The sequence below is a fragment of the Moschus berezovskii genome, chromosome 27 (genome assembly GCF_049115385.1).
Source record: "Moschus berezovskii isolate FMDL1 chromosome 27, NW_MosBer_1.0, whole genome shotgun sequence".
Classification (NCBI taxonomy): Eukaryota; Metazoa; Chordata; class Mammalia; order Artiodactyla; family Moschidae; genus Moschus; species Moschus berezovskii.
Genome location: NC_142486.1, coordinates 29,275,431 through 29,294,679, shown reverse-complemented (window position 1 = coordinate 29,294,679; position 19,249 = coordinate 29,275,431). Strand labels below are relative to the sequence as shown.

Here is a 19,249-nt window from a genome sequence, read left to right as displayed (position 1 = left end):
CCTGCACCTGGGGGTCCCCAGTTACTGACAGGAATGATAGTTCTCCATCATCCCCATTGTCAGCATGGTTTTGTACACACTCACGGGTAGGGGATGACATTACAGAATTTACAGGTGTTTGGAGCTGTAGGCACCACCTCCTCTTCCACCCCCGGGGCTGTCATGAGGAATCAATGGCCAGCCATGTCAGGGGAGCCGAGGCCGCCGGCCCTGCATGCTGTCCCCTGGGCAGCCTCCTCTGGGGACCACGCAGAGAGTGGCTATCTGGGTTACCTGCAGCCTCACCCGAGTCCCTCCCCGGAAACTGGGCCCCAGCGTTCTGGGCCAGATAACACCCTCAGTGTCCTCAGATGCCTGAGCCTGGGGAGGGGAGGGTGAGCAGGGGAAGCCCGCCTGTGATCAGCTCTCTGCAGGCACAGGGAGGAGGGAACTCGGTGTTCTGGAAGGCAGGTTTCTGCTGCCTTCACAGCCCCACTGACTTCACCCTAGCCCCACTGCCTGGGTTTCCCTGGGTTGTAGGAGACAGCAGGAGCCTCTGAAAGCGTCCATTCTAGAGCTCTTATTTTCTGATGAGGAAACTGAGGTCCACAGAGAGTTGGAAAGGTCCCTCCTGCACAGACAGGAGCCCAGTAGCTCCCGAAACCTGGTTTTCCGGCTCCTGCTCATGTGCCACAGTCGATAAAACAGGGTGCAGTTCCCAATTCCAAAGCTGCCGAGTACATCACTCTATGGCTTCATTTTATCGCCTGTGAAATGGGATCATAATATGAACCTCAGAGAACTGCTTCGAGGATGATATAAAATGTTCTAGGTACACAGCTGGAACCTGGCAGACAATGAAAGCACATGGGTATTAAGCTGACCTCCAGTGCTTCCTGTTTAGAGGCTCTGCGTGTATTAACTCACTCCATCCTCCCAACAGGCAGGCTCAGTGTCACTCTACAGAAGGGGAAATGAAATGGAGGCACCCACACACCAAGTAGCTCCCCTGCCATGGGGGTTAGAGCTAATTGTCTGAGGTTATGTCATGCTGGGCAGTGCACATTGGCTTCTCAGTTATGGTGAGGCTCTGAGGCTGGGAATCGTGAGGGAAGGACCAGAAACTGGATCGTTTTGACCGTGAGACTCCCCAAGAGTGGTTCTTAACTGAGGGCCTTGGATATGTGGGTGGGGGGTGTCTGGTTGTCATGACGATAGAACCATGGCTGGCATGAAATGGAAGGGGCCCGGAGATGGGATGTGTCCCACAGCAAAGACGCAAAGAATTGCCCTGCTCCAAAAGCTAGTAGCCCCCAACTGAGAAACCTGAACATCAAGAAACATCCAGGGGCCATAAGAGCCTGCAATCCCACTCTGGCCATATTTGCTGACAAAACTCTAATTTGAAAAAGATACATGCGTATATTCATAGGAGCCCTATTTACAGTGGCCAAGACGTGGGAGCAACCTAAGTGTCCATCAAGAGATGAATGGATAAAGAGACGTGGTATGTATGTGTGTATATGCGTGTATATACACACACACATGCATACACACACAATGGAATACTACTCGGTCATAGAAAAGAATGAGATAATTCCATCTGCAGCAGCATGGATGGACCTCGAGATGATCATACTAAGTGAAGTAAGTTAGACAAATACCATATGATATTACTTGTGCGTGGAATCTAAAAGATGACACAAATGAACTTCCATAAAACAGAAACAGACTCACAGACACAGAGAATACATTTGTAGTTGCCAAGGGGAGTGATGATGGACTGGAAGTTTGGGGTTAGCAGATGCAAACTATTATACATAGAATGGATAAACGACAGTGTCCTACTGTAGAGCACAGGGAACTGTACTCAATATCTTGTAGTGAACCATAATGGAAAAGAACATGAAAAGGTATGTATATACATACATATATATAATTATATGGACAGAGGAGCCTGGTGGGCTACAGTCCATGGGATCAAGGGGTCAGACAGGACTGAGAAACTAACACTTCACTTTGGACGTATACAAATCACTTTGCCATATACCTGAGACTAAATATATACCTGAGACTAAACACAACATTGTAAATCAACTATACTTCAATAAAATAAATTTAAAAAGAAACATCCAAGGAACAGGGGGCTATCTTATGAGGACAAGATGCAAAGAGAAGCCTCTGATGAGGTGAAATGTTTGGGGCAGGGCATCAGGGTGCTTGCAGGACAGAGCAAGGCACCTGGGGTCCTGGGCCTCTCTTTGGGTCACCTTGGAAAAAAAATCAAAGGGATAAAGGCCAGGATTAGATAAGGTCGATGCTTTGTAATCATTGGTACATGAAACGACATTTATCGTTTAAGTAGTTACATACTCTAATGTGTACTAGAAAAATAACTAGCACATCAGATCCACGATAAAATGAATATTGTATTTAAGATGAGTGTAAAGGAAGTATTTGAATTTGTTTTTGAAGCAGGTAGAAATGTGCAGTAATGGGGCCAATGGTAAGTGGGTTTGTCAGGATAGTTATTGTTGGAGAATGGCTGACAGTTGGAAAGCTCTGGACCGGGTGTCCCCTCAAGCCCTCGTGTTCTTAAAATAGGCATCAGAAATCATGATGGAACACAAAGTGGTTAAAAGGGAAATCTGCTGGGACTCAGGACAGACAAGGGGTGAAGGGGAGCTGCCCCGTATTCCTCTTCCCAGATATGTGGCTGTGTGGGCACTAACAGCTGGTCCTGCCCGTCCCCTCTTCCCACCAGGAACCACTCGGACAGAGATGGCCCAGCGCAGGACCTTGCCGTTCAGGCCTTATCTTAGTCCCTTGGTTTATAGACGATGCACTTCCTGTGTCCTCCTGTGGTCTTCCCTCTGTGTGTTTTGGTCTCTGTGTCTAAACCCCCCTTTTTCACAAGGACACCGGTCTCAGGGAATTGGGGCCACTATCATCATGTCCCACTGTACCTTACCTTTGTTGCTGTTAATCACTAAGTCTTATCTGACTCTTTCCAACCCTGTGGACTGTAACCCGCCAGGCTCCTCTGTCCATGCGATTTCCCAAGCAAGAATACTGGCGTGCATTGCTATTTCCTTCTCCAGGGGATCTTCCCAACCCAGGGATTGAACTCGGGTCTCCTGCTTTGCTGGCAGACTCTTTACCATCTGAGCCACCAGGGAAGGTCTACAGACTATTCCCAAATAAGGTCATATTCACAGGAACTGGGAATTAGGACCTCAGCCTCTTTGGGGGCACACTATTCAACCTATAACCAGCCTGTTTTGGTGAGGGGAAGGGAGGGAGGTGGCGGATCCCCGGAATGAATTTTCTGACCCCCATATCTACTTTTATTCCAGCTGATCTGCTCCAGAGCATCCTGTCTGCCCTTCTTTCTTGAAAATGTAGTTATTTGTTAAGCAGGCAGTTTATATAGACTTAGGGCAAAATGAGGGTCTGCGTTTTGCCTTTTGATGGCTATGGAGCAACTGTTATAACTTCTGTCACGTCTCCTAACACGCTTCGTTATTATTCTAGTCTAGTGTGCTCAGTCACTCAGTCATGTCTGACTCTTTACAGCTCCATCGACTATAACCCTCCAGGTTCCTCTGTCCATGGAATTATCCTGGCAAGAATACTGGAGCACGTTGCCATTTCCTCCTCCAGGAGATCTTTCCAACCCAGGGATCGAACCTGCGTCTCTTGTGTCCCCTGCATTGGCAGGCAGATTCTTTACTGCTAGGGCCACCTGGGATGCCCCAATACACTTAAATCATGTTACTAATATGTGCGCCAGACACTTTCCTAAATGTTCATCACTAATACTCAGTGACTCCATGATTCAGGTACTATCGCGACCCACTTTCCTGATGAGAAAACTGAGGCTCTGTGGTAACCTTCCTGAGGCCACACACACCTGGAATCTTGACTTAGAGTCTGCTCTACTCACCATATCACCGTCTCCCACATAAGCATCCTGTTGATAGACATGCCCCAAGGTATTTGACCAGCATCCACTCTTTTGCTCTTACACTGCTGTGAGTTTCTTCATACATGTATGATTTCTGCATGCAGGTGAATGTGTTTTTTAGATAAATGCATCAGAGAGGAATTTGTAGATCGGAGGGTTTATGCGTGTGTTATTTTATTTTACTCTAATTCTTTGCCACTTTTAGTAGTGAGCAGAGAAGCAAGCAGGCTATGAACTAATTTTACCTTGGTCACCAACTCTTATTCAGTTTGATATAACAAATATTCATGGGACCACTCCTGGGGAGACAGAGAAAGGATGAGTCTTGAATGCTATCCTTACAGTCTAGCAGGGGACAGAGTCAATTCCTAGGTAACTGGTCCCTGGATTACCTATATCTCATAGCCTAGGGTTTCACAGGCTGAGTGTTTCAGAGTCTGGGCAGGGACAGAATCCCAACTCCACTGAGCATGCTCCTGGTCCATCGGGAGTGGACGGAAGACGTTGGCCATCCCTAGTATCCTGACATGCCAGGCCAGCCCCTGCCCCACCTCCAAACACTCTAGTGCTGAATAGCAGCTGCCTGCTTTTTATTGAGCCTACTGAGTCCAGAGAAGTTAATGATTGCCTCAAGATTACACTGCCAAGTCATCTTTCTCTTTCTCTTTTTTCTGGAGATTCCAGAAATCTGGCTTTTTATGTGAAATGTCCTGACGTTTTCATGCTAGCAACTAATTAAGATTAAAAACAAAAAAGCAACTAAAGCCCACTGCCGAGACCAAACAAAACCCATCTGCAGGCCAGATGTGGCTGGTGGGCCTCCACTTTGCCTTGAAATCAGGCGGGCATGGCTCTGTCCCAGCTCGGCCCCTCAGGAGATGAACAACCACGTCATCATTGGAAGCCTGGGTGACCTCGTCTGCAGAAGGGCAGTGATGATCCCCACTTCCCGTGATTGAGTTTGAGTGATGGATGATTCGTATAAATTACCTGACATGTTGCTGGCGCTCAGGAGGTGGCAGATGACTGTTATTGTTATGGTAATGACATTAAATGAAAGTCAGGGCTGTGGTAGACAGAGATTTCAAGGGAAGCTGATTCCATGTTGAGCTTGTCAAGTTTTAGCTTTTGAGGAGACCCCAGATGGTGTTGTCCAGAGGTAATTAGAAGTGTGTGTGCAGGGAGATTTTTATATGGGGGAGGGGTGTCTTCTATTGAGAGAGTTTCTCTTTCCGTAGAGGTGAGACCTTTTTTTTTATTACCTCTTTATATACTTTTCTGAATTCTGAAAGTTCATAGCCTTCTGGCCACCATCTTCATGTTGGATGCTCTAAAGCTTGTCATCATCACTTCCTGGAAAACAGTACAATTCTCCAACTGGTTGCTCTTCTGATGGGTGATGAACCTGGAATAGAAGGTCAAACTAGAACTGGTTATTGGAAATTGCAGCCCATGAGGCAGAGGTGATGGAGATTGCGGGCAGTGGGTTCATCACGAACATGGAGCTCAAATGATGCCAACAAGCATTTTCTGAGAATCTCACTTTTTGGAAGAACCCATGGACTCCGGTTAGGAGATATGGGCTCTCATTGCTGTTCTGCTTTGTATTCTGCCTGTGACCTTGGCCAAGTCACTCCCACTCTTTAGATCAAGGGTCATTATTTGTAAAGCAAATATGTTAGACTATGTTTCAGTGTGGTAGGACTACCAAACAAAGTACCATCAATAGAAAGCTTAAACAACAAAAAAAATTTTTTAATAATTGTATTTATTTATTTATTTTTGGCTATGCTTGGTCTTCATTGCTGCTCAAGCTTTTCTCTGGTTGTGGAGAGCCGGGGCTACTACTAGTTGCGGGTCATGGGTTTCTCATTGTGGTGGTTTCTCTTGTAGTGGAGTACCGGCTCTAGGGCTCATGGGCTTCAGTAGTTGCAGCTCCTGGGTTCCAGAGCAGCAGCTCAATACTTGTGCCCCAGCTTAGTTGCTTTGTGGCATGTGGGATTCTCCCAGATCAGGGATTGAACCAATGTCTCCTGCATTGGCAGATAGATTCTTTACTACTGAGCCACCAGGGAAGTCCCCAGAAATGTATTTTCTCACCATTCTGGAGCCTAGAAGTCCAAGATCGGGGTGCCCTCATGGTCAGGGTGTGGTGAGAGTTCTCTCCTTGGCTTGTAGGTGGCCATCTTCGCCCTGTGTCCTCCCGTGGTTGTCCCTTTCTGTGTGTCTGTGTCCTAACCTTTTTGTAAGGACACTAGTCATACCGGATCAGAGCCCACTCTAAGAACCTCATTTTAACTCAATTACCTCTTTAAAGACCCCATCTCCACACATAGTACACGCTGAGATATTGGGGGTTAGGATTGTAACATATGAATTTGGGTAGGAGGCCCAATTCAGCCCATCATAGACCAGATCAGTGTTTCCCAAAATATGAACTCCTGCTACTGGTTGAATTAACTTTATATCAAATGCAGAAATAAGCCTTAAAGAACAATCAATCATTCTGATTACTTAAGGAAGAAAGTATTTGGCTCAGTACTCAGTACTATTGTGCCTCTAATGCCTTTCTGACACTTGCTAGAACAAATGGAAAGCAGGCCTCAGGCACAAAGCCGTAGACATGAGACCATATCTGTGTCACAAGCTACCCTCAAACTTAGTGGGTTAAAACAACTCACATTTGTTATGTTATAGTTTCTATAAGTCAGGAATTAAGAAACAATCTAGTTGAGAAGTTCAAGTTCAAGGTTTCTCATAAGCCATTAATCTAAAGGCTTGACTGTTACTGGTGGATATACATGTTGAAGGTGAATCAACTTGGCACTGGCTATTGCAGGGAGCCCTCAGTTGCTTGTCATGTGGCTGCTTGAGCATCCTCACCACGTGGCGGCTGGCTTCCTTCAGAATGAGCAATAGAGAAAACAAGAGAGCAAGGAGGAAGCCACAATGTCTTTGGTGTCCTAGCCTCAGAAGTCATTCACTGTCATTTCCACAGTGTCCTATTAGGAGACTGTGGGGTGAACCGGGCACAAGCCCACCCTATTTCTTGTGGGAAGGAACCACACAAGGGCGTGAGTGCCAGCAGGCAGGGACCATTGAGGGCTAGCTCAGAGACTGACACAGTCCTGGTTACTTTACCTATATCTGTATACAGAGAAAATAGATATTGATGTTTTGTGTTCATTGAAATTATAAGTGATGTGCTATTAATATGGAGGCTTCCCTGGTGGCTCAAATAGTGAACAGTCCACCTGCAATGCAGGCAACCCGAGTTTCATCCCTAGATTAGAAAGATCCCCTGGAGAAGAGAATGACAACCTTGGAGAATTCTTCCCTGGAGAATTACATGGACGGAGGAGCCTGGCAAGCTATAGTCCATGAGGTCACACAGAATCAGACATGACTGAGCAACTAACACACACATATTATTAATATATATAAATATATAATCTGCTTTTTTTCCCAGTCAATAAGTTTTTGAGGTCAATCTGTATTGCCCTGAACAAATCTTGTTCATTCTCTTAAATTATCAGGTGCCTTTTCATGTATCCATTTCCCTATTAACAGCCATTTAGATTGCTTCCAATTTTTTTGCTTCTATAACAATGGCTAAAACATCTTTATACATGTCTTAGGATAGATAATGAGAAGAGAAACTGGTGAAGTATAGAATATGTGTGTTTTATATTTTGCTAAATGTGGCCAATTGCCCTTTATAACAGTTAAACTGATTTTACTGATTGACACTCTCTCACAAAGTATTTCCATTGCCTCACGATATTACTGACTCTTGATGTTGCCAGACAGTTTCATTTTTAAAAAAATTTGGACTGCGCTGAGTCTTAGTTCCCTTGTTAGGGACCGAACTCTTGTCCCCTGTATTGGAAGGCAGATTCCTAACCACTGGACCACCAGGAAGTCCCCCAGACTTTTTTTTTTAAATTTTTGCCAATCTAATGGATAGAGAAATGGTATCTCAATGTTTTAATTATGATAAGAAACAGTGGTAAAGAATCTGCTTGCAATGCAGGAGACCCAGGTTCAATCCCTGGGTCAGGAAGATCCCCTGGAGAAGGAAATGGCTACCCACTCCAGTATTCTTGCCTGGAGAATCCCATGGACAGAGGAGCCTGGAGGGCTATAGCCCAGGGGTCCCAAAGAGTCAGACACGACTGAGCAAGTAACACACACACACACACAAGAAACACATAACATAAAATTTACCACCTTAATTATTTTGCGTACAGTTTGGTCATGTTAGTTCTATTCAAGTAGTTGTGCAACAGCTGTCTAGAACTTGAGTTTCACCTTTTTGCAAAACTGAAACTCTATACTCAGTTGGCCAATAGCTTCCTTTACTCCCTCCTCCCGGCCCCTGGTACCTGCCATTCTACTCTGTTTTTTTGAGCTTGGCTACTTTAGGTAACTCATTTAGGTGGAAGCATACAGTATTTGTCTTTTTATGACTGGTTTATTTCCCTAGCCGAGGTCCTCACGTTTCATCCATGTTGTAGCGTATGACAGGTTTTCCTTATTTTATAAGGCTGAATAATATTCCGTTGTGTGGATATACTAAGTTTTCCTTGTCCTTTCATCCATAGATGGACATGTGGATTGCTTCCACCTATGGGCTATTGTGAATAACGCTGCTGTGAGCATATCTCTTATTTTAATTCTTTTGGATATATACCCAGAAGTGGGACTGCTGGATCTCACACTAATTTTATTTTTAATATTAATATTTTGAGGAACGTCCACTCTGTTCTCCATGTTATATTCCCCTCAACAGTGCCCAAGTGTTCCAAATTCTCTACATCTTCATTTTAATTTTATAGCTTCCTGAGTTGAGAGAAGCTGGACATTTTACATAATCCCGCTTGAGCAATGGAGAAAATATAGTTCTGGGAGATTAAGTCACTTGCCCTAAAGCCCAGAGCTAGTCAGTAGTGAAGCTGAACCAGAGCTCAGCATTGTGTGGTCCAAGTTCCATGTTCTTCCCAGGCTGTGACCTGCCTTTAAACCTGCAGTGCTTCTTTAAGAAAAGAAAGGAAGGGGGACGAGCAGCTCCTTGTTTCTGAATTCCTGCCTGCTCTGCCTCTGACAAGGGGGAATCTACAGAGCAGTATTGTTCTTGGATCCCCAGGCCAAGTGGCGTTACCTCCACCTAGGAGGAAGCGGTGTCTCAGCTAATACCCTGGACGGGAAATGTGTGCCCAGAAGATTAGCTCCATTGTGTGAGACTGGCCGCTTTCCACTGACTTTGTTTATGGGACAGATTGTTTTTCTGAAGTTGTTTGCTCCGGTGAGTCTCTAGGCTCTTGAGGCCTCCTGGCCATGAAGAAGGTCAGATTTACGGGTAGCCCGGAGTGTGGCCAGGAAAAGCCCACAAAGGCACAGGTCCCCTGGGGACTTCTGGAGTCTGTCTGGGATTCTCTCGAAAAGCAAAACTGTGGCTCTGTTTTGTTTTATTTTACCTTCCTTTATTTTTCTTTACCTTGCTTTTAATTTGTTTTAATTTTATTTTACTTTATTTTGTATGTGTATGTGTGTGTGTCTGCGTGCTCAGTCATGTCTGACTCTTTGCGACTCCATGGACTGTAGCCTGCAAGGTTCCTGATCCACAGAATTGCCCAGGCAAGAATACTGGAGTGGGTTTCCATTTCCTGCTCTAGGGGATCCTCCAAACCCAGGGATCTAACCCGAGTCTCTTGCATCTCCTGCAATGGCAGGCAGATTCTTTACCACTGTACCACCTAGGATGCCTTACTTTTATCTTACCTTACCTTATTTGTATTTTAATTTACCTTTATTTTATTTTACCTTACTTTATTTTTATTTTGTTTTTACTTTTTTAAAAAAATTGGGGATGCTGGACTTTCTCTCCCCTCTAGGCTCTTGGTGCGGATATTTCTGCGCCACTGTCTGCCTTCCACATCAGCTCACCTCCACACACTTCCATATGTTTGGGATTTTGAAGTTGTTTTCTCCCCCGAATTCTTTCTGTCAGAAGCATCACGAATCTAACAGCACACGCTCCCTTGCACCCATTTGTTCCAAATCAGTGAGCAGATGGCGCCTGTGGGGCACGTGGCTCACACTCCTCGTGGAGGCCGCCAGGCAGCTCTCCCGGGTGGTCTGGGAGGACGCCTGGTGTCTGGCCGGCACAGATGCCAATTGCTAACATGTGCTCCCTCTTCATTGTTCTATCTTCCATTCATTGTTCCATCTTCCTACCCACCCAGCCAGCCACCCACTCAGCCAGACTGCCCTGTCACTCTGAGCTTCCATTCTGTTCCCCAGACCTCAAGAATTTAGGCCAGGCACTCTGGCAGAGAAGGGTGCAGAATGAGGAAGAGACAGAAAGCTTCTTTGCTCCTCTGAGCCTCGGCTTTCTTACCTGTCAAGGGCAAGAGAAGGCCACCCTGGCTCCCGGGGTTATTGCCAGTCAAGGACATTGCCCTCCAAAGCACTCTAGTGCTTTGTACTTGGAAAGCACTCATTAAGCCGTTCTTGTTGTTTCCTGAGTACCCGCCTGGGGCCAGACTCTAGGTTTTAAGGACACGTGGAGATGAAGAGAGACAGAACCTTGTCTCTAAGAATTCACATTCAAGGGAGAGAACCACAGCTTAGTATAATAATGCAGTGATAGACAGGAGCACAGAGGAGGTGCCTAACAAGCTGAGGGTATCAGGGAGGTCTTCCTGGAGGAGGTAACAATTGAACTGAGCCCGAAAAGTGACTCCCTCTGCTATTTTAGGTGATCCTGCCAAAAGCATGGCAGAGCCTCATATGACATCAGTTGGTGGCAATGTCCATGGAAGGCCTTTCCTATCTGCTCCAGCAATGGCTGACCTCCTTTCTTTAAGCCCCCGCAGCTCTGTGCTGCACAAAGAAACCTACACTTAACTGTTTCTTCTCTCCGATAACATGTTTTAAATGCATATGACTGTCTCTAAAGATAGTTTTTCGGTTTTGCTGTACTGTTTCTTCATTATGGCATGGGGGCTTTCTCTAGTTGCGGAGCATGGGCTCTAGAGTGCGCAGACCTCAGTAGTTGCACTGCAGGGGCTTTGTTGCTCTGCAGCATGTGGGATCTTTGTTCCCCAACTAGGGATTGAACTAGGGATTTAACTCGTGTCTCCTGCATTGGCAGGTCGATGCTTAATCACTGGACCATCAGGGAAATCCCTAAAGATAACATCTTAAAGGTTTCCATGACTCCCATAAGTTCAGTTCAGTCACTCAGTCGTGTGCTACTCTTTGGGACCCCATGAACCACAGTACGCCAGGCCTCTCTGTCCATCACCAACTCCCAGAGTCCGCCCAAACCCATGTCCATTGAGTCGGTGATACCATCTAACCATCTCATCCTCCGTTGTCCCCTTCTCCTGCCCTCAATCTTTCCCAGCATCAGGGTCTTTTCAAATGAGTCAGCTCTTCGCATCAGGTGGCCAAAGTATTGGAGTTTCAACTTCAACATCACTCCTTCCAATGAACACCAAGGACTTCTCTACTTTAGGATGGACTGGTTGGATCTCCTTGCAGTCCAAGGAACTCTCAAGAGTCTTCTCCAACACCACAGTTCAAAAGTATCAATTTTTCGGTGCTCAGCTTTCTTTACAGTCCAACTCTGACATCCATACATGACCACTGGAAAAAACCATAGCCTTGACTAGATGGACCTTTGTTGGCAAAGTAATGTCTCTGCTTTTTAATATGCTGTCTAATTTGGTCATAACTTTCCTTCCAAGGAGTAAGTGTCTTTTAATTTCATGGCTGCGATCAGCATCCACAGTGATTTTGGAGCCCAGAAAAATAAAGTCAGCCACTGTTTCCACTGTTTCCCCATCTATTTCCCGTGAAGTGATGGGACCAGATGCCATGATCTTAGTTTTCTGAATGTTGAGCTTCAAGTCAGCCTTTTCACTCTCCTCTTTCACTTTCATCAAGAGGCTTTTGAGTTCCTCTTCACTTTCTGCCATAAGGGTGGTGTCATCTGCATATCTGAGGTTATTGATATTTCTCCCAGCAATCTTGATTCCAGCTTGTGCTTCCTCCAGCCCAGAGTTCCTCATGATGTACTCTGCATGTAAGTTAAATAAGCAGGGTGACAGTATACAGCCTTGACGTACTCCTTTTCCTATTTGGAACCGGTCTGTTGTTCCGTGTCCAGTTCTAACTGTTGCTTCCTGACCTGCATGCGGGTTTCTCAGGAGGCAGGTCAGGTGGTCTGGGATTCCCATAGTTTCCAGCAGTTTTCACTATTCATTCACTCCTTCATTTATTGTGTTAATCACTCTACTAAGTCTCAATCCATACTGATGACACCAGCAGGAAGTCAGGTCCAAGTTCATTCAAATGAAGTCTGTCTGTTCCTTTCCTGTCACTGAGATGCCATCGAGGTCCCAGTGGCTCTAGGCATCCTTCATGGCAGCATCCGTGACAAGACGGCCAGGGGAAGGGCGGCTGAGTTTTGAGGGCCCATGTTTGGTGTGTGACCTTTGTCATGCTCCTTGCTGGCTCTGACCCTCAATTTATGCCCATAATCCTGGGAGGTGGCATCTTTTATTCCCATTTTGCTGGTCACTCCCCCAGCAGGCCGGGATTGGGACATTTGGTGGTTAGCTCCGTGCATTCAAGGTGCGTGTCCAGCCCTGCCTCAGCCCTTTCTGGTGCTGAATTTCCATCTGAGGTCTGGTTGCCACACCCGTGTGCCCCTGGTCTTCTCTGGTCACCGGGTAACTCTCAGTCTTACAGCCACTTCACTTCTCCCATGGCAACTCCTATTAATCTCACCCAAGAGAACTGTCAGCTATTTTTCGCATCCCTCTACAAGGCACATGGAACCTTCTGGATGCAAAATTTAAACCTTCCCTCTACCTAACCAATAGGGTGTACTGATTTTGTTTTAATGTCATCTCTTCTCAAAGTCATATGGGAAATGTTGTTTCTTCTCTCTCCTATGAGAAATGAAGCAAAACTCTTCTGCTCTAGGCTTTTCTGCACCCTATCTAACAATCCTCTCAGATGGGTCCTGCCTAGATGGACATTCCAGCACAGCTGATGGCTTCTGGCCTTTGTCCCTCTTCTATACTCTGTACTCCACTGGATTGGAGCAGAGTGACCCTTAGGAGTAGAGAGTGAGTGACTCAGAGAAGGAAGCCAGTTGACCGATAGGAGATGTAAGTCAGCAGATATTTGAAAATCTTATCTCCTGGCTTCTCTTGTGGCTCAGCTGGTAAAGAATCTGCCTGCAATGTGGGAAACCTGGGTTCGATTCCTGGGTTGGGAAGATACGCTGGAGAAGGGAAAGGCTACCCACTCCAGTACTCTGGCCTGGAGAATTCCATGGACTGTATAGTCCATGGGGTTGCAAAGAGTCAGACATGACTGAGCGACTTTCACTTTCACCTGTTACTCTACCTACCAAGGATCTTGGGAGGGTTAAATGGGAGATGTGTATACATGCTATCTGTACACATGGGAATAGATTTGAAAAGTACAGAGTACATAGGTTCTAGAATAAAACTGACCGGGCTGACATTCTACCCCCATCAGCTGAAAACTGTATAACCTTCGGCAAATCACTTAAACTCTCTAAACATCAGTTTGATCCACTATATAAAGGGGATATTAACCCCTACCTCACCGACTTGCGAGAAGTAATAAAAGAATGCCTTGTATTCATTAGGGTGTGTGTTTGGGTGCTAACAGCAAAAGTTGGGTGCCAATTTATCTGAGGATGTGTGCTCTTTGGTGTTACTCTGAATACAAATGAGGGATTTTTTAATTACTAGGGAAGAAGAAAGTGAGTGTTCAGTAGGTTTCTAGCAAATGAGTTTTGCCGTGCTTAGTAAAGTGGTCTCAGCATAGTGCTTAGTACTGAACAATGCTAGGTAGTGGTTATATTGGTCATGCACTGCATTCAGGGGATCTGAAATCTGGACTGGCCACTACATGGTTACAAGGCAATTAGGGAAGAAACACTGTGGGGTCTTTTGGAGTCACCCAGTTGTCATCACTACAGGCAAGGCAGGTCTCATTGTTTCCTCGCCAGATCCCGCACTACAGGGCACAGAGTAGGTGCTGAAGAAGCATTTCGTTGTGCGATTGAATGAATGAATGAACCCCTTTGGTTTTGTTGAATCTCTGTGTGCAGAACCTCCAACTGACCTCTGAGTGGCTCTGGTTGAGCACTGGTGGCAAAGCCCAGCTCTGTTCTTCCCACGGTGTACAACAGCAAACTCTCATCTTAGATTTCATTTCCAGCATTTCCTGGCCTGAACTTTAGAATATGCCAGGCTTTATGCATTCTGCCCTTTTGTGTGCCAGTGTCTCTCTCCCTCGCCATCCCCTAAAGGTGCTAATCCAGCTGCTAACAGTAAATGGTGTGAATTTCTTCCAACCGCCACGGTCATGTTTCTTAATCAATAACCTGACTTGTCAGCACCAACTAAACACAGCTTTCATTTGAAGAGGAGGAAGCCAAAGGACAGTGCTGCAAAATCACATCAAGAAGGAATCCTTTCTTCCGTACATTAATTAGTTCATTAAATCAACAAATAATTGGAATCCTGTGAGCAATGATTACGTGCCAGGCACTGCTCTGAACATTCTACACATTCAGAACCAGTTAATCCTTACGGTTTTTCAAGGTATTATGACTGTCCCTATTTTATATGTGAAGGAACAAGTAGCTTGATAGTTTTTAAAATATATCACGAGTCAGGCACTGTGCCTAGGGGCTGAAGATGTAGTAGTGAATAGGAAGAGACATAAACTTCTGTCTCATGGCTCTTAGAGTCTAGGGGAAAAATATGAACAAAAAGAAAACAGCAAAGTCAACACAGTCATTTCAGACAATTGTTTCAGCTGGGATGCTTTTGACTGCAAGTACCAGATAACCCAATGGGTTCCCTGGTGGCTCAGACAGTAAATAATCTGCCTGCAATGCAGGAGATCAGGTTCGATCCCTGGGTCAGAACGATCCCCTAGAGAAGGGAATATTACCCACTCTAGCATTCTTGCCTGGAGAATTCCATGGACAGAGGAGCCTGATGGGCTACAATCCATGGAGTCACAAAAAGTTCAACTGAGTGACCAGGGAAGAAGAAAATGGCCAGCTCCACCTGGATGGTCACTAAGGAGAAGGATGCTGACAGTGCAGGTCAGGCCAGCAACCGATGATGTATGACGCAGGACGTGCTACAAAAGAAATCAAATAGGATGGTGAGAGGGAGGGCTCCTGGTTGGGGCAAGGGGCATTTGAACAGAAGGCTGATGACTCTGGGCCAACCCTGCAAAGATCTGAGGACAGAGCAAAGCAAAGAGTCTTATTTGGAAATGAGCATGGTGCGATCTTGGGAGAGAGGAAAGTCTGGAGTGGCTGGAGCAGGAGGTCCTGGGAAGCAAGGCAAATGAAGGGCAAATAGGAAGCCAGGAGTTAGATCACACAGAGTCTCTTAGGTCCTTTAAGGAGTTAGTTTGGATCTTACTCTATATGTGATGGTAAGTTATTGGAACCTTTTAATCAGGGGGCTGAAATGATCTGATTGTCTGAAAAAGAATTACTAGGGTAGAAGAACTATTGTGAGAGTCGTGAGGCCTAAGGAGACTTAATTCTAGTGATGGTATAGTTTTTCCCAGCTCCCTCTTCTTGGCCCTCTTCTGCCCACTTCTGACTTCACAGCAGCTGCTGGAGAGCTGGACTACATACCTATTCTATTATTTCTTTAATCTTTCCTTTTACATTAGTTCACTTTATTTTTTTTTTTTATTATTTCTAAAAAAGAATTTTATTAAAAATTCCAGGTTCGACGCATAAATTTTCCTCTGTTCATTTCTTTGCATTTGTGCTTTTTTAATAAAATTCTTTTTTTTACATTAGTTCACTTTAATTTAAAAAAAATTTTAGAGAAACCATGTATTACTATACAAGAAACCAGTGTCACTTGCCATAAATAGAAGATAGCTCGAAAGAAAAATACTCAGAAAACAAATATTGATTACATCGTAGTTGGACATTGTTGCTAGTCAAGGCTCTGCGTTTTCTCTTTTGTTGAAACGGGAGTTTGGGGAATTCCCTGTCAGTCTAGTGGTTAGGACTCCGTGCTTCACTGCAGGGTATGTGGGTTAGGTCTCTGGTTGGGAAACTAAGGTCCCACACACAGAGATGTAATAAAAAATAAGTAGGGGCGGAGTTTGGTCAAAGTCATGAAAGATTAAATGGGAGTTAAGAGAAATAACAGATAACAGTGTATAATTCTGAAATGGATCCAGGACCTGAAAATCAAAAGTTACAGAAATAACTTTACTAGGACAATTCACTAACTTTGACTATGGACTATATTTTAGATATTTGCTAGGTAAGGGAGTATTCTTGTTCTTAGGAGATACATGAAATATTTAGGAATAAAAGATCACACACACACACACAAAAGATCACAACATTGGCAATTTATTCTCAATTTTTTTAAAAATTGTGTGTGTGTGTGCATGTTTATATATATGTATATATGTGTGTGTGCATATACACAGATACATATGGGCTTCCCTGGTGGCTCAGATGGTGAAGAATCTGCCTGCAATGCAGGAGATCCAAGTTCAATCCCTGGGTCAGGAAGTTACCCTGGAGAAAGGAATGGCTACCCACTCCAGTATACTTGCCTGGAGAATTCCATGGACGGAAGAGCCTGGTGGGCCACAGTCCACAGGGTCACAAAGAGTTGGACACGACTGAGCGACTAACACACACATACACAGAGAGAGAAAGTGAATGACACAAATGTAAACGGTTGGTAGATGTAGGTGAAGAGTCTAAGAGAGTCTATTTTACTCTTCTTGTAACTGTGCTATAGGTTTGGATTTTTGCAAAATAAAAACTAAAAGCGGGGACTTCCCTAATGGTCCAGTGGCTAAGACTCTACATTCCCGATGCAGGGGATCTGGATCCACTCCCTGGTCAGGAACTAGATCCCACATTCCCCAACTAAGACTGTGCATACCACAAGCAACTGAAGATCCCACATGCCCCAACTAAGACCTGGCAGAGCCAAATAGATAAATAAATATTTTTTAAAAACTTAAAAGCAAGGAGACAAATAAAGTATCTCTCCTGGATGTGCCTCTAACATCACAGCATTCTCGAATTTTTTAAAACCTCAAAAGGGCTTCAATGTTAGTTTCTAATAAGTTGGATACTTCCTATTTCACTTCCAAAATAGTTAACAAAGATTAAGATGTCTACCAAACGGGAAATTGACACTTTCCCTGCCATCATATTTATGTTGATAAGATAGCCAAATTAACTCAAGAAGGGTGCTAGGATTAGGGTGGTGTTCTAATGTTGTGACATCACGTTTCTGGAGAAGTTAGTTATGTAGAGATTTGAGAGTGTGCCTGATGAAGCTGTGATGTTCTGCGTACCCGTTGATTGATTAGTAAAGAAAAAAATGTTCTTTACAAAAAGATTAGTAGGCGTTGCCCAGATGTTAAAGGACTACCAGCTAGAGACTTCTTCAGCAGAAGGCCTGACAGTGGAGCGCTTTCCTCCCTCGGTGATGCCAGGGTTTCCAGCCTGGGTCAGCCACCCAGAGGCCTCCGGAGGCTCTTCGGTGCCATGAAAGTATTAGCAGGGAGACTTGGTGTTCTCAACTGCAAAATGGAAATAACACACGACACGCCAGGTGCCCATTTGGAGGTAGGTCGTCCTGCCGTCTGAAGTCTCTAGACAGTACTGACCTGACTTGCCACCCCCACCCACATTCCAAATCCCAGAGCAGCTCCAGCGTCCTTGCAAAGACGTCATCGGATTCTCGGGGCCTGACACTGTCACCTGGGCCTCAACTGCTTCCTGTCACAGTAGACTTTTTGTTCTCCCTCTGGGTCTTGTGGCAAATCCTTTGTCTTCACTCTGCAGGCACTCAGCCCCTTGCCATGATTTCCAGCACGCACACATACACAAAGGCACACACAAACACAAACCAAGGCACATAGAAACAGACACACCTAAGCAGTCATAGAGATACACAGAGACTCAGATAGTAACGTTCACAGACACACAGAGATACACAGAGCATTCACAGACACACACGCACATAGATTCATCTAGACACACATACAGTTACACGCATGATGGACACGCAGACACGTATCCAGACACAGATCTGAGTGTGTGGTAGACTTTACAAGGGTCTTGGGATCTGGAAGCGGTTTTCAATACACACACCTGATAAATGTGTACTCGGTGTCTTCCATCCAAGTCCCCTGAACATCCTTCTCTTCCCCTCTTTTTCCTCCCATCCCACCCCCAATATTCTTCTCTATTTTTTTTTTTTTTTTTTGGAAGTGCTTTGTGGCATGTGGGATCTTAGTTCCCTGACCAGGGATATAACCCATGTCCCTTGCATTGGAAGCACAGAGTCTTAACCACTAGACCAACAGGGAAGTCCCTGCACTAATTTTTTTTTTTTTTTCCTTAAAAGAACAGCTTCTTCTCAGCTTCCTAATCTCAAGCTCTGCTCTGGATGTTGCCTCATGTGCCTCTTCTCTCACAGACATGCTCTGCTAAGGAATAGACCTTCCAATCTGGCCTCTTCCTCTCAGATCAGATTTTGTGAAGGAAAAGAGCAGCAGAGAGATTGATTTCACCACTGATGTGGGTTATGGCTCAGGCCCTCACACAGCCTTACTATACTGTCTTCGTCTGTTCCAGCCACTATAACAAAAGTACCATAAACTGGGAGGCTTCCAAACATTTACTGCTCACAGTTCAGAAGTCTGGAAGTCCAAGATCAAGGTAACAGCTGATTCAGTGTCTGGTGACAGCCCACTTCCAGGTTCACAGCCACTGACTTTTCACCCTCACGTGGTGAAAGGGGTGGGGGAGCATAACAGGGTCTCTGTTATCAGGGCACTAATCTCCTCCATAGGGGCTCCACCCTCATGACCTAATCACCTCCCAAAGGCCACTCCCTAACAGCGTCCCATCGAGGGTCAGATTTCAATGCATGAATTTGGGAAGCGGGGGAGACATGCACAGCACAAGATTATACTCTGTTGTTACATTTGTGGGGGGCAGTTGACTTGGTGGTGGTAGAGGTGGTGATGGTTTTATTCACCACCATTGAGTAGGGGTGTTGGGAGGACCAATGTGAAATGCAGTGGTAGTTGCAGTGACGGATGATGCCATGGATTTAGGGTTCTCTTCCAAGTCAACTTAGGATTCTCTTCCAAGTCCTGGTGGTCAGTGCCCCATCTCCTCAAACACCCAAGGCCTCTGCCAGCTCAGGGTTTTGTACA

At 45.2% G+C, this 19,249-nt stretch overlaps 1 protein-coding gene across 1 annotated transcript in view; it reads left to right on the top strand.

Annotated features, from left to right (window-relative positions):
* Nucleotides 1-19,249, top strand: part of MRTFB (myocardin related transcription factor B) — a 295,702-nt gene that overhangs the window by 45,723 nt on the left and 230,730 nt on the right. The window lies entirely within an intron of this gene.